The sequence below is a fragment of the Ascaphus truei genome, chromosome 10, assembly GCF_040206685.1.
Source record: "Ascaphus truei isolate aAscTru1 chromosome 10, aAscTru1.hap1, whole genome shotgun sequence".
Taxonomy (NCBI): domain Eukaryota; kingdom Metazoa; phylum Chordata; class Amphibia; order Anura; family Ascaphidae; genus Ascaphus; species Ascaphus truei.
The window spans coordinates 49,726,519-49,739,319 of record NC_134492.1 but is presented as its reverse complement, the minus strand read 5'-3'; the positions used below and the strand labels follow the sequence as shown (position 1 = coordinate 49,739,319).

At 50.4% G+C, this 12,801-nt stretch overlaps 1 protein-coding gene across 5 annotated transcripts in view; it reads right to left on the bottom strand.

Annotated features, from left to right (window-relative positions):
- Positions 1 to 10,819, bottom strand: part of C10H1orf21 (chromosome 10 C1orf21 homolog) — a 78,387-nt gene extending 67,568 nt beyond the window's left edge. For 2 of the 5 annotated variants that reach the window (XM_075616906.1, XM_075616909.1), the window contains exon 1: positions 10,548 to 10,819. The gene's annotated coding sequence lies outside the window, so the exon portion shown is untranslated. Of the gene's footprint in view, positions 1 to 2,710; positions 2,820 to 10,547 lie in introns of all 5 variants that reach the window. The other 3 variants (XM_075616905.1, XM_075616908.1, XM_075616903.1) reach the window with 3 other exon arrangements.
- Between the last annotated feature and the right edge of the window lie 1,982 nt (positions 10,820 to 12,801).

Sequence of the window (12,801 nt, the reverse complement as noted above, 5' to 3'; positions counted from 1 at the left end):
TACTCTCATGATCCATTAAATGCTGAATTCAGATACCTACAAATATTAACAAAGCCGAGCACGGTTGTGTGACCTACATCTGAAATACGGCACTTGCACCGAGCGCTTCCGCTCCGCACACAACTCCATATGCATGAATAATTGAGCGCGGTGTACAGAGACATTTATCCAAACACGTCTGCGCGCACGCACATTATTGCATTAGATTATTAAAAGTAAAAACCAAGCACTCAATTTGTGAGAACACTGGGGATTATTCACTAAACTCTCCCAGCTGCAAACCTGGGGCCAAGGCTGAACAAAATAATTACACCCGATCTAGCACAGGACCCCCCCCACCAGATCTAGCACAGAACCCCCCCCCCCCCACCAGATCTAGCACAGGACCCCCCCACACCAGATCTAGCACAGAACCCCCCCCCCACACCAGATCTAGCACAGGACCCCCCCCCCAACAGATCTAGCACAGGACCCCCCCACCAGATCTAGCACAGGACCCCCCCACACCAGATCTAGCACAGGACACCCCCCCCCAACAGATCTAGCACAGGACCCCCCCCCCAACAGATCTAGCACAGGACCCCCCCACCAGATCTAGCACAGGACCCCCCCCCCCCACCAGATCTAGCACAGGACCCCCCCCCCCACCAGATCTAGCACAGGACCCCCCCCCCACCAGATCTAGCATAGGACCCCCCCCACCAGATCTAGCACAGGAACCCCCCCCCCCACCAGATCTAGCACAGGAACCCCCCCCCCCCCAACAGATCTAGCACAGGACCCCCCAAACAGATCTAGCACAGGACCACCACCCCCACCAGATCTAGCACAGGACCCCCGCCACCCACCAGATCTAGCACAGGACCCCCCCCCCCCAACAGATCTAGCACAGGACACCCCCCCCCCAACAGATCTAGCACAGGACCCCCAACAGATCTAGCACAGGACCCCCCCCCAACAGATCTAGCACAGGACCCCCCCAACAGATCTAGCACAGGACCCCCCCCCAACAGATCTAGCACAGGACACCCCCCCCCAACAGATCTAGCACAGGACCCCCCCCACCAGATCTAGCACAGGACCCCCCCCCCAACAGATCTAGCACAGGACCCCCCCCCAACAGATCTAGCACAGGACACCCCCCCCAACAGATCTAGCACAGGACCCCCAATAGATCTAGCACAGGACCCCCCCCACCAGATCTAGCACAGGACCCCCCCCACCAGATCTAGCACAGGACCCCCCCCACCAGATCTAGCACAGGACCCCCCCCCCAGATCTAGCACAGGACCCCCCCCCACCAGATCTAGCACAGGACCACCCCCCCCACCAGATCTAGCACAGGACCCCCCCACACCAGATCTAGCACAGGACCCCCCCCCACCAGATCTAGCACAGGACCACCACCCACCAAATCTAGCACAGAACCCCCCCCCCCCACCAGATCTAGCACAGGACCCCCCCCCCCCCAACAGATCTAGCACAAGACCACCCACCAGATCTAGCACAGGACCCCCCCCCCAGATCTAGCACAGGACCCCCCCCCCCAACAGATCTAGCACAGGACCCCCCCCCCCCACCAGATCTAGCACAGGACCCCCCCCCACCAGATCTAGCACAGGACCCCCCCCCACCAGATCTAGCACAGGACCCCCCCCCCACCAGATCTAGCACAGGACCCCCCCCCCCACCAGATCTAGCACAGGACCCCCCCCCCACCAGATCTAACACAGGACCCCACCCACCAGATCTAGCACAGGACCCCCCCCCCAACAGATCTAGCACAGGACCACCCACCAGATCTAGCACAGGACCCCCCCCCCCAGATCTAGCACAGGACCCCCCCCAACAGATCTAGCACAGGACCCCCGCCCCACCAGATCTAGCACAGGACCCCCCCCACCAGATCTAACACAGGACCCCACCCACCAGATCTAGCACAGGACCCCCCCCCCCCCCAACAGATCTAGCACAGGACCCCCCCTACCAGATCTAGCACAGGACCCCCACCCCACCAGATCTAGCACAGGACCCCCCCACACCAGATCTAGCACAGGACCCCCCCCCCCCCCCACCAGATCTAGCACAGGACCACCCACCAGATCTAGCACAGAACCCCCCCCAGATCTAGCACAAGACCACCCACCAGATCTAGCACAGGCCCAGCCACCAGATCTAGCACAGGACCCCCCCGCCCACCAGATCTAACACAGGACCACCCACCAGATCTAGCACAGGACCCCCCCCCCCCCACCAGATCTAGCACAGGACCACCCACCAGATCTAGCACAGGACCCCCCCCCCCAACAGATCTAGCACAGGACCCCCCCCCCCACACCAGATCTAGCACAGGACCCCCCCCACACCAGATCTAACACAGGACACCCCCACCAGATCTAACACAGGACCCCCCCCACCAGATCTAACACAGGACCCCCCCACCAGATCTTGCACAGGACCCCCCCCACCAGATCTAGCACAGGACCCCCCCCCCCCCACCAGATCTAGCACTGGACCCCCCCCCCCACCAGATCTAGCACAGGACCCCCCCACCAGATCTAGCACAGGACCCCCCCCCCCCCCACCAGATCTAGCACAGGACCCCCCCCCCCACCAGATCTAGCACAGGACCCCCTCCCCAGATCTTGCACAGGACCACCCCCCCCCCCACCCATCAGATCTAGCACAGCCCCCCCCCCCCCCCCCCTACCCAGTGCTTTCAATGGGATTCCTTTTCTTTGATGAACATGGCTCGGTTTTTGAGGTGAAACTTCTTTGCTGGCACCGACCTGTACAAAACTTTCACTGCAGCAAATTACCTGCATGGTGACGGAAGTAAAGAAAGGGAAGTGACGTCACTGTGGGCAAAAGAGGCCATGCACCGGCGCGGTGTACATGCGCAGCGCCCACCAGCTCGGTGCACATGCGAAGTACCGCCCACTAGCTCGGGAGCAGCAGCAGCAGCAACCCCAACGGAGACCACACACACGCACGCACACACACACACACGCACGCACGCACGCACACACACGCACACACACGCACACACACGCACACACGCACACACACGCACACACACGCACACACACGCACACACACACACGGAATTCACAGTTACTATAAATATAGAAGTGCAAATCGCTAAAACAGGGGTGTGCGTCGAGCACGCCTGAAGGACTTCAGATCAGACATTGTGCGGCCATGATGTCACGCGACTGGTTCGCCCTCATTGGCTGAACCGCCGCTGTGACGTGGCCATCGCTCAGCCGCCACGCCAAAAGCCAAATATCTTGACTTTCCAAAATCTGGTCGCGCCACTCGCGATTGGTCATGTGCGCGCACACCCCGACTGGGTCGGCCACATGGAGGGCCGTCTCTTGTTTGCGCCGTGTACGCCGTCGCGAGCGGTGGGAACTAAGTCAAACTTCTTCGTGTTTTGTCTCTGAAATTTTGTTTTGATTTTTAATTAATTAAAAACATCTCAATCACAAATACAATTTCTGTAACAAAAGACAGACGTTTTCACTTAAAATGTGCGTTCTCGGCGTACGCGCACACACACACACACACACACACACACACACACACACACATACACACACACGGTTTCCACTAATTTTGCAGCCGGGAGACATCAGTAAATAGTAATTTATCAGTAAACAACATTCCTTTCAATTGCACCATTACTACAGCAGGTACAGTACCTATTCCTGCCAGTGTGTAAGAGCAGAGATACACACCCCTGTCTGTTTCCGTCAGTAAGAGTAACAGGCGGGGGGGGGGGGTAGAAAAGTACCCAATAGGACTATGGACGATACCATAAGACTAGTGAAATAAATACCTCAGGATATCATACAGAGGTGTACGGGTCGAACAGGAGTGGCGAAAAGAGTACAAACATACTGTAGGAGGGAAGAGCCCTTATATAAATGACTTGGTTAGTCTGTCACAGGTTCAAAACAGATGAAGCAAAGGCTGGGGTATACTATCACGAGGGAATAAGTTGAAGGTAAAATGATATAACGGATTGACATAGTACAAGTAAATGTTTACAAGTTGAGTTGAAGGTTCAAGTGTTACTATATTAAAAATAAAAAGGAAATAATGCAAATCAAATATTGTATAGAAAATAAAGAGATACCTGTATAAGAATCTGATACATTATGCATGTTAAAAATATACTGTACAAACTTACACACCTAGAAATGGTTACTATCTGCTGGATTTGATTACTGCTCGTGTTGTGGGTGGATATTAAAAATCTAAATACAAACACCTCTAAAAGGAGAGGCCAAAAATGTTCAAGAAAGCTGGAAATTGGGAAAAATATACATTAAACATAACTACATACACAGCACGATCAATATCGGGGTATAACGTTTTAAAACACAGACCGAAAACAGACAAACATGGTGAACTATAAGAATATATAGGACCTTATCTTAATATATAAAATCGAATGGTTGGTACTAGCTGCGGTGAATCTGATTGGTCCTCAGCCTCTGGCCAATCAGATTGGTGGGTCTGACGTCACCCAACTGCCACTCTCTTCCCCCTCGGCGCCACACACACACACACACACACACACACACACACACACACACCTCTCCCTCTCCCGGCGCTCATCTCTCCCTCCCGGCGCTCATCTCTCTCTCCCTCCCGGCGCTCATCTCTCTCTCCCTCCCGGCGCTCATCTCTCTCTCCCTCCCGGCGCTCCGCTCATCTCTCCCTCCCTCCCGGCGCTCCGCTCATCTCTCCCTCCCTCCCGGCGCTCTGCTCATCTCTCCCTCCCGGCGTTCATCTCTCCCTCCCTCCCGGCGCTCTGCTCATCTCTCCCTCCCGGAGCTCTGCTCATCTCTCCCTCCCGGCGCTCCACTCATCTCTCCCTCCCTCCCGGCTCTCCACTCACCTCTCCCTCCCGGCGCTCCGCTCACCTCTCCCTCCCTCCCGGCGCTCCGCTCATCTCTCCCTCCCGGCGCTCATCTCTCCCTCCCTCCTGGCGCTCCGTTCATCTCTCCCTCCCTCCCGGCGCTCCACTCACTTCTCCCTCCATCTCTCCCTCCCTCCCGGCGCTCCACTCACTTCTCCCTCCCGGCGCTCCACTCACCTCCCCCTCCCTCACGGCGCTCCGCTCATCTCTCCCTCCTGGCGCTCCGCTCATCTCTCCCTCCCGGCGCTCCGCTCACCTCTCCCTCCCGGCGCTCCGCTCATTTCCCTCCCCGGCGGGGGAACAGGCAGTGGCCAGGCAGGCTGCAGCTGCCTCGCGGCGCCTAAGATGGCGGTGCCCGGAAGGACCCCCTTCCTCCCTTGCGGCGCCGAGTGAGAAGATGGCGGCGCCCGGAAGTAGAGGTAGGTGTCGCGTGTGTGTGTCGCTCTAGGTGACGTGTGTGTGTGTGTCACTGTGTGTGTGTGTCTGTGTGGGGGGGACACTGTGTGTGTGACACTGTGTGTGTGTGTGCCTTTCACGCCCCCCGCCCTGCCTTTCACGCCCCCCCTGCCTTTCACGCCCCCCCCTGCCTTTCACGCCCCCCCCGCCTTTCACGCTCCCCCCTGCCTTTCACGCCCCCCCTCCCTGCCTCCGGGCAACGGCGGGTATATCAGCTAGTTTTAAATACACCACAAAGGGGCAGATTGGGCAGTATAGAGACTCCAATGGAGATTTGTCTAGAAACTCTCAAAAAGGCCAGCTTCGGTGTATATACCATGTACCAGGTACTAGGTAGAACAGTATAATTTGGAAATGCCTCCATTTTTTTTTGTACATACACTGCACACACTCACTGCACACTGCATACATTCACTGCACACACTCACAGCACACTGCACACACTCACAGCACACTGCACACACTCGCAGCCTCACAGCACACTGCCACTGCCACACACAGCACACTGCATACACTCATAGCATACATTCACAGCGCACTGCATACATTCACAGCGCACTGCACACACTCACAGCACACTGCACACACTCACAGCCTCACAGCACACTGCCACTGCCACACACAGCCCACTGCATACACTCATAGCATACATTCACAGCGCACTGCATACATTCACCACAGCGCACTGCATACATTCACAGCACACTGCACACAGTCAAGTACACACACACACACACACACACACACAGACACACTGTCTCTTTAAGGGAGCTTGCTCTCGCAAGACAGAAGCAGGAAGCAGAGACAGGGAGAAGAGCTGCCAGATGCCGGGTAAGTGCTGTGTGCTGTTGCCGCTGCCCCACCGGGTCTGGGAACGCTGGGAGAGTTCTCAGCTTTCCCCCTCCAGCGGACACGGTACCACCACACACACAAAAAAAAATTATTTTTTTTGCTAAAATACTGTACTAACAAAGTCAATGCGGTGTTGAAGTTATTGCTCTAAATCAGTGGGTGCTGATTGTTAAACTAGGTAAAGTTTAATTAATACTGATATATTTCGATTGATTATTTTAGGTAAACTTTCTTTAACAAAATTATATGACTGAATTATAATACAATACAGTGTAGAAATTATTAAAATAAACATTACCAAATAAGAAATGAATCCTTGTAATATACCGCACTGGGAAGTGGTTCTCTGTATTAGTGATGCCGTTAAACCTTCTGATACACGTGCCAGGTGATTTTTATAGTAACTGTGTTACCATAAATATATAGAGAAGCAGAGGGGAAGGAATACAGGCATACCCCGCATTAACGTACGCAATGGGACCGGAGCATGTATGTAAAGTGAAAATGTACTTAAAGTGAAGCACTACCTTTCCCCACTTATTGATGCATGTACTGTACTGCAATCGTCATATACGTGCATAACTGATGTAAATAACACATTTGTAACAGGCTCTATAGTCTCCCCGCTTGCGCACAGCTTCGGTACAGGTAGGGAGGTGGTATTGCTGTTCAGGACGTGATGACAGGCGCATGCGTGAGATGCCGTTTGCCTATTGGGCGATATGTCCTTACTCGCGAGTGTACTTAAAGCGAGTGTCCTTAAACCGGGGTATGCCTGTATACACATCAGTGTGCTGAAAATAAATTATTGTCGCAGGATCAGACCTTCTGATCCAGGTATTCCAAAACAATGTATGTGCAGCGCACAGCAAGAGAGAGGAGCAGGTCTGGCAAACAATAACTACTTTATTGAGGAGGCATAAAAATCAAGGCTTGCAGCCCTCCTCAATAAAGTAGTTATTTTTGCCAGACCTGCGTCTCTCTCTCGCTGTGCGCTGCACACACATTGTTTTGGAATCTTTGGATTTGGACACAGCTGCACGCTCAAGGAAGACTGCTGGGGACTACGTGAGTACAAATACCTAAGGGCCAACACTACAAATGTCCCAAAGCTTTGCCTTCCCATAAATTGGATGATATATTGCAGAAAATAAATAAATGAATATAGCAGATAGTGTTCTCTTTGACTCTGTCACTCATCTTTCACCTACCGCAACCTTGTGCTGCCCGTGTGTGAGGTGTAGGCACTTCACACACGATCCACATTGTATTCCCGGAATGACGTCATAGACGTGACGTCGCGCTATGGCTTGGAACGCATGAACTGCTGGAACGCAGTGCATAGCCAATGGGAGCCAGATGAAGGAAAAAAGGCGCCAAATTCAAAATTACTTATAGGGAAAAGGACAGCAGGACTTTTACAAACCCCCTGGAAGAAGTCTGTTAAGACGAAACGCGTTGGGACATTCTTTATCTCTTATACAGATTGCATAAGACCTTTGGGAGTCCATTTGGGGCACTGCTACCTCCTCCTAGCTGTATCCCCTGGTGTATGGCCATCGCTGGGGTTTATTGGGAGTTGGGATTCAGTGCTTTGGTGTAGCTCCCTTTGGATATCTGAATGCCATACTGTTTCTTGTTTTTATGTTGTAAAGATTTTTTTAAATTATTTTTTCCTGCGTCCTTTTCCTTCTCCTTTTTTGGGATTATCCTGTTATTCCAGAATCATTATAAATTGGTTACTTTGACAACCATAAGCTTTTATATTTTCAAATAGAATGTGAGTGCACATTTTGCTTTATTATTCCAATAATACCTATCTGTGGTTTTTATCTGTTCCATCGAGAGTATCCTTGTACCGGTGACCCTGTACAACATTGCAAGTCCTATCTGTTGGAGCCGGTGTGCATTACCGGAAGTGTCCTGCTCACGGAGAACCTGCAAACATCAGTGTGGTTAAACTTAGCAACCGAAATGCCCGATTGACTTTATAAAATGTGAGTGTAATACCTCTTCTTGCTCAAAGTGCATCATACAATACTATGTTTTTTCTTCCCTTTTTTTGATTTATACTTTGATGAGACTGTGCGCATTGGAAACCCCTTTTCTTCAACTACTCAAGTGGCCCAGAACGAACCCATTTGCTATCCGGTGCGGCACCCATCAAAAGAAACCATTATTTATGGACTCTATTGTATCCTTTTAAACTCAACAGTTTTTTGTGCTTGTTTCTTTTCCCCATAGAATGTGGTGAGTGTAAGAGAAAACAGGGGCGTGTATGTCTGAGTGAGTGTGTCACAGAAAGTGTGTGTATTTGTATGAGTGAGTGAGTGTGTCACAGATAGTGTATCTGTATGAGTGTGTGTCACAGATAGTGTGTGTATCTGTATGAGTGTGTGTCACAGATAGTGTGTGTATCTGTATGAGTGAGTGAGCGTGTGCGTCATAGATAATGAGTGAGTGAGCGTGTGCGTCATAGATAGTGTGTATCTGTATGAGTGAGTGTGTCACAGATAGTGTGTTTATGTCCGAGTGTGTGTGTGTCACAGATAGAGTGTGTTTGTGAGTGAAACACACACTGACAAATAGAGCGCCAACAGGGACTTTTTCATGCAGGGCAAAAAGGGATTTAAAAAAATCCTGCTGCCCTCGATAGGATTCATTCTCCTTGGTAAACATGATGCAGTTTCTTCCCTAATTCTGAGACTTGGATACATATTAGTGAGCAGGAGTTTGCACAGGAAAATCCCCTCTCTCCTCTCACAGGCACATGGGGGGTTAGAGGTTAACTAAACACTTGATTGAATGACGGAGGTGGGGACATTTGTCAGAGACCCCTGATACCACATGTATATTCTTATTTCCCAAGGATTCCATGTATTTAAGGAAGAGAAACTATATTGGCAATACATTTTGCTGCAAAATAACAGGCATCGCCCCTTTAGGGTCATATTGGAATATTTGACACCCAAAGTGCGATGTCTGCTGGACTTTCAGAGATTCACGTCTTTATTTAAACACTTACTGTAATTACCATGACTCGTTTTTTAGTATCAACAAGGTACAGGAGGGAAGCATATTTCAAAGAGAGAGAAGTGTAAGAACAAGAGGTCAGTCTGAGGCTAAGGCCCCGCTGCCTCAGACCACGCGCCCGCACTGCAGACAGGCGGCGCGTGGAGAGGCACTTGACCTCTGGTCTGTAGGGAGCGGGAGCGGCGGCCGGAGGGCGTGGTTTCAGCGGAGGGCTGCAGCGGGGGTCTCCCGGGCTGCAGGAGGCCCCCACCCCCACAAATGCCCTCCTCTCCGTGCTGATCCCTCCCCCCCGGTCCACACAGACAGACAGACAGAGACAGACACCACCCCCTACCTTGTGGAGGAAGCTCTCTGAAAGCTCCCGCTCCCGTCGCTGATAGGCTCATCAGCGCACCACGTGACGCGTCACCGCTCGGAATCGCACACAAATCTTTAATTATATAGCACCCAGTGTGTACTCAGCGGCAAAAGAGACATTACAGTAAGAATTATGATACAATAAGTGCAGCAAACAAAATCAGACAATAGGAGAGGAAATCCCTGCCCTGAAGAGCTTACAATCTAAGTGATGAGGGTACGTCTATTTAGGTGGTGAAATAAAAAAACATGACTTGGCTAATCCGCAGCCCGATCAGTTAACAGTTAAGGTTACGTTTATAAAATAAAATAAATTTAACAATCCCAAAAAAAAATAATAAAACTTTTTGCTGACGAGTCAATACATGAAAATATTGCAAAATGAAAACCTTCACCCTAAGGATAAGCAGACTTCAAACTAAGGAAAATAAATAGAATGTGTACAAAACATGTCAGTGTATTCTTCTGCCTGTATATTCGTGGTCTGCAGACATCAATATTAGTATAAAGAAGCAATGTGTCGTGTGTGTGTATATGTGTATATATATATATATATATACATACATATATATATATACATACACACACACACACACACACACACACACACACTGTAGTATATATACATATACACACACAGAGCGATGGAATAAGAGTGTGTGTGTGTGTGTGTGTGTGTGTGTGTGTGTGTGTGTGTGTGTGTGTGTGTGTGTGTGTGTGTGTGTGTGTGTGTGTGTGTGTGTGTGTGTGTGTGTGTGTGTCTGCTGCAGGCCTCTTGGCTCACGTTAGCCCATATAAAAATAAACAGCAGTTATTCGCTTACAATTAAACCCACAGCAGCATGTCGCGGCTCTCTCTCCCTCCTCTCCCCTCTCTCCCCCTCTCTCCTCTGACAGTGACACCGCGCGGCTGCCCCTACCTTTCGGAGATGCTGTGTACGTTAAACGTTTGCCGCCCTGACTCCGGGGGCGAGGTGCCGCTGGGATAGAGGCCCGGGGGGTGACACGGAGCTGAGTGGGAAAGAAGATCCCTGTGCAGCCGCTCAGCAGGAAAAGGAGATACAAGAAAAACAGAACAGGAGGAGAGGGAGGAGGGGGGAAGGGGAGGGGAGCGAGACAGCGACTCATTCAGCCCGTCAGCCTGGGCCTGGGCAGGGGAGGCGCGGCGGCGGCGGCGGCGGCACGCGCGGCAGAGACGCTGCTTCTCCCATCGCAGGAGCGCGGCGGCACGGAGCAGGCAGGGTTAACCCCCGCGCTGCCGAGGCTGTGTCAGTGCGGGAGCAGGGGGGCTGCAGGATACGGGGGGCGGGGGCGTTGTTATTAGACGTTTGATGCTGTGGTTCCTGCGTTACTTTCCCTTTTTTTTTTTTTGCAGACTTGTAGGAGCAGTTTTGCTCCATCTGAGCCCAAAGTGGGTTAATGGGGACATGGTTATAGGGTCACATGTATGTATGTATGTAGGTTATAGGGTCACATGTATGTATGTAGGTTATAACCACCGCTAAAACCACCCTAACACCTGTCACTAGTTTTAAATACCTGGGCATATGGTTTGACTCCCACTTAACATTCGGGATGCACATTGATACCCTGACAACCAAGACCTATGCCAAACTAGGGGTACTTTACAGGAACAAATCCTCCCTAAGTCTCCTGGTCAGAAAGCGTATTGCACAGCAGATGCTAATGCCAATTATTGACTATGGAGACATAGTATATGGCTCGGCTCCTCAAACCCACCTTAGCAAACTTGACACCCTCTACAATTCAAACACCATCACTGCGAAATGCTCAAAGAACTAGATTGGTCATCACTAGAGTCTAGATGCTAAGTTCACCTTTCCTGTCTCATCCTCAAATACTTTCTGGGCAAGCTACCCAGCTACCTGAACAAGCTCCTCACCCCTACCACATGCAGCACCTATCACCTGAGATCAGACTCCAAAAGACTATTCATGGTCCCAAGACTCAACAAAGTATCCGGACGTTCCTCCTTCTCCTTCCGTGCACCCCAAAACTGGAACAACCTACCAGAGACTCTCATATCCACCACCAGCTTAAGTTCTTTCAAAGCTAAGGCTGTCTCACACTTTAATCTGGTCTGTAACTGTTTCATACGCTCATAATATACATTTTCTTTAACGGTGCATGCAATGTCTTGTATATAATGTAATGTATACCTTGTTCATTATGTAACTGTACTTGTAACCATGTATTATTTTGTTTTACTCTGTGCCCAGGACATACTTGAAAACGAGAGGTAACTCTCAATGTATTACTTCCTGGTAAAATATTTTATAAATAAATAAATAATAGGGTTGTACTGTATGTATGTATTTATTTATATAGCACCATTCATGTACATGGCACTTCACAGCAGTAATATGCGTGACAGTCATATAAATAACAAATAATACAGATAACACATAGTGGGGAGAAGCGCTTCCGACATAAAAGTGACATTTACATCTGGGGGATTGATGCCCGTTTTATCTGAGCCTAGAAGTACTTTTACACTCACTATTTACAGTGACTTTGTAGCTGAGACCGGGAGGGAGGGATCTGCTCCGGTCTGATAAGACTGTGTGTTGGACACTAGATTGTACAGGTAACGGCCCCCCCTCCCCCACCCCCTTATCTTTATTGGCTCAAGATGGGATAAGGGGAAAGAAAACACTTGATTGACAAACACTTCCCCCATTCAAAGGCCCACAGGACAAGGAATGTGCGATTCGTTCCCTTAAAGCTGCAGACCAAAAATATCCGACATGGGTGGTGTTTTTTAAGAAATCCGTTCTGTACTATGAGAAAATACTTATAGCATTTAAAAAAAAGCATTTTTTTGTTTCTATAGCAACCATTTACAGTCACTTCCCCTCCCTCTTCTGAAACAGGCTCAGACACACCCCTTTTTGAGCCCTGCCCTCTCTCTAGCAGTGCACCAATTGTATCTACTAACTGCCTGCTCACATGATCTTCCCCACAGAACTTTACATCTTTTGGTCCTCTTCTGCTGCACTGACAGCCATTTAATGAACCCGCGAGCCGAATCTTCGCCGATCGATCACAGGAGAACGGATCGATCGGCTAATTACTTATCTAAAAATTACTTATTTTAAAAAAAGTTGCCTTTTGGTCAGTTACCAGGGATTGTAAATGTAAGGCACTTGAAAT